This window comes from Etheostoma spectabile, chromosome 14, assembly GCF_008692095.1.
Source record: "Etheostoma spectabile isolate EspeVRDwgs_2016 chromosome 14, UIUC_Espe_1.0, whole genome shotgun sequence".
NCBI lineage: Eukaryota > Metazoa > Chordata > Actinopteri > Perciformes > Percidae > Etheostoma > Etheostoma spectabile.
The window spans coordinates 8081916-8085437 of NC_045746.1; positions in this window are offsets into that span (position 1 = coordinate 8081916).

The window sequence follows — 3522 nt, forward strand, 5'->3', positions numbered from 1 at the left end:
AACACAGGACTTTCACCCCGGAGACTGGGGATTGCGTCTTGGGTGTGACAGTTCCTTTCACCGTTGTTCTTTTCCTAACCACAACTGTCCCGTCCCGTGGCGGCCCGTCCCGTTGTTGTCGCCGGCTTGTAGCGTTTCATATCCCCGTTGTTGCGTCCCCCAGAGACCCCGGATCGTGTCCAAGCGGCCGGCAGTTCATAAAATGGCCTTACACAGGGTGTTTAAAGAAAACAAAGGCATTGAGTAGATAATTGTATACTGTATATAGCAATAGGAATTGTGATTTGTATACTCTTACATTAATTCTCACGAGCAACCTCTAACCACTATCAACTATGTTTCGATTTAGAGTTTATACTTAACGTTTACCCCAGGTTTGAGGCCTCTGAATTTGAGGTTTACTTACTGAAGCTGCATCAGGATGACATTAAGCCAAGAATAGGATTCCTGCTAAAAGAGAAAAAAATAAAAATTGCCCCACAGGGATCTGCTATTAGCAAAAGCTTTTGTAGTCTGCAAATTAAAAGGCAAACCGTCTACAAATGAGCAATCTATCATATAACTGTATGTAATTATTATAAATGTATGAAAAGTAAGTTGAATATGTATTTATAAATATTTGGGACATTTTGCCCTTCCACATATTTGGAGTTTTACACTCAAATGCAGTTTATCTACACAACAAAGTGTTTCAGCTCTTAATTCTTGGACCCTTGAGCACCTTGGAATCGTGGCTTTGGCAATTTCTATAGGGATATTTACACTGGGGGGGGGTGGATTTTTGTTTGATGTAAAACATAGTTGGACTCATATACCAAAGTCTGAAGAGATTTTTAATTTGTCATTCTACCAGGTTTCAACATCTTCTGTAGATAGCAGTTTGTGTTTCTGCCGTGCTATTTTGGTTTGAACTTCACTATTTTTCTCTTTCTCTGTCATCCTGGGCTTCTGCTTGCCATCAAATCCTCTGAGAGAGTACATACTGTCATCACTTGTAATTCATAGATAATACAAATATTGATGCATACAAGATAATGACAATCTCCTGCAAAGCCAGTGTCTTATGAGGACTGTGAGACTGTTTGGCTACAGTTTATCCTCAGTCTTTTTTGTATTTGTGTAGTCTAATACAGTTTAAACTGTGTTTAGGGAGACATGTGAGAATTTTTTCAAAACGGATTAATTTTTGTGATTGGGAAAGGGCTAGACAGGTGTTTAATTTCTTCCTGGTATTTATAAAATCCCTCTTTTAATAATGCTCAGTTTATGCAAGCATTATCATCTCATTATATGGAAATACAGTGCGGAAACATGTGGTGTTCTCACCTAAGTTGAACCTGGTTTGTAAAAACTAATCCAGTTGCGCTGAGCACACGCTGAACCCACTGACTCCATCACAGATTACCAACTTTTCTGACTTTGGCTCACAGAAACTAGAGTGAAAGCTTCCTTATGCTTTCTTTCAGCATCAAGCCATAAAAAAAAACTAAAAGGAAAGACATGGAGAGGCAAAGCAGCTTTATTTACATAGCACATTTCAAACAGAGGTAACACCAAGTGCTTTACTTAGGTTAAAGAAAAGCATCAGAATTACAGTTAAAAAAAACATAAAATAAAATGAGATTTTAAACACCAAAATTTAACTATAAATACAAAGAGAAAAGACCACAAATACAGTTAGAGTGCAGTAATAAGTTGTAAGTTTCCCCAAAAGCAAATAAGAAAATAAAAGTGCCGTGCAATCTGTCAAAAGCACAAGAAAACTGACTTTTCAATTTAGATGTGAAAGTGGATGAGGTTGTGGCGCATTTGAGATAATCAGGCAGTTGGTCCCTTCATTTTTTTAGCATAGCAGCTGAAAGCATCTTCACCCTGTTTGGTTCTGACTTGATGTGCAGTTCACAATTTCCTAAAGTTCTAGGTGCCCTTCTGGGTTTGTATACCTCAAGGAGATCCGAAATGTATTTTGGCCCGAGAATAGTGAGAGATTTATAAACTAGCAGCAGCACTTTAAAGTCTTTTTTATAAGTTACTGGAAGCCAGTGTGGAGATTTAAGAACAGGAGCAACATGCTCTGTTTTCTTGGTTCTCGTTAGGGCTCTTGCAGGCTTCTGAATCAAAAAATGCCTTTTTGGGAAGATCCGACAAAGGACTGTTACGCCAGTCTGTACAATAGCTCTGAAATCAGGCTGGGCGATAACTTTTATGAACAACACCTCAGTAGATCATCTCTGCCCCATGTGTATTACTCACACTTGTGTTCCTCATGCTTCTTTATGAGTTGTTTTATGCATGCTCTGCCATAAAATGCCAGCTTTTTGAAGTTTATGATACACATTTGTGGTTCATTTTGTCTCAGAAGTAATGACGGTTTATTCAGTTCTGTAGTAATAGTATGTAGGACAACTATCCTGTAATAGCTCCATCTGGCCCTTTTTTTATTAAGATTAAGATTGATCTTGTATTGCTGATGATTCTCAGTTTCTCTGGATGACTATTTGTCCTCATTGTAATTGTTATTGCCTCATGTTTCTTGAAAATGGCATTGCTCAACCAGCGCAATACATACATTTTCCTCAAGTATAAACAAAGAAATAGATATTTCAGAGTACTACATGAATTTTGGAACATGATGAAAACTACTTTATTTTTGGAAGTGCAATTACATATAACATATGTTTCTGTGTGTCATGGTTGGTTGGTTGCCGACCCATGTATGATTCTGCTCAGGAGTCAGGGCCAGGTGTAAGACTGGATATCATAGAGCAAGGTGAAGAAAAAAAAGATGATAGACAATTGTTCTAAAGTCAGAAAATCATTCCACCATTGAGAAACCAAGAGGGTGAGAACATGGAACCAAGCAGAGCCATGTTTAGCTGGCGTGTGTGAGCACAAAGACTGGTCTTATATCATGATCCGGTGTTATCGACCTACTGTGCCCTTGGTTGTTTCATAAGCTGACCTCTGTGTTTTGAATGGACTTGGAGCTGCCAATGGGAGCCACTGGAGTGCAGATAGATGAGAGGTAAAGTGTGAGTTTAGGGTAGATGAGCATTCTACTGTAGCTTAGCTGTAAGGGTTAATAGCCAGAGTGGATCGAGGGATCACAGTATACAGATCGCAGGTGCTTTGTCTAGGAGCGAGGGTCAGAAGTTTTTAACTATCCAGCAAAACATCTCTATCTATTCGATGAATTGGCATCACTTTTTGACATTTGACATTCATGGTTCCCAGATGTCATTGAGTGACTTTGGTTTTTTACTATGTGACTTTCCTTCTAGCACCACCATTAGCTGGACACTAACCCTATCCAACTAACCCATTTTGGTTTTTATTCAATATCTTAACTACATTATTGGACGGATTGGAACACAATCTGACTTTCATTAAGCATCAAGCCATACAAAAATAAGGGGCAAGGCAGCATACAGTATATACTGTGTGTGTGTGTGTGTGTGTGTGTGTGTGTGTGTGTGTGTGTGTGTGTGTGTGTGTGTGTGTGTCTAGATATATAGATATATG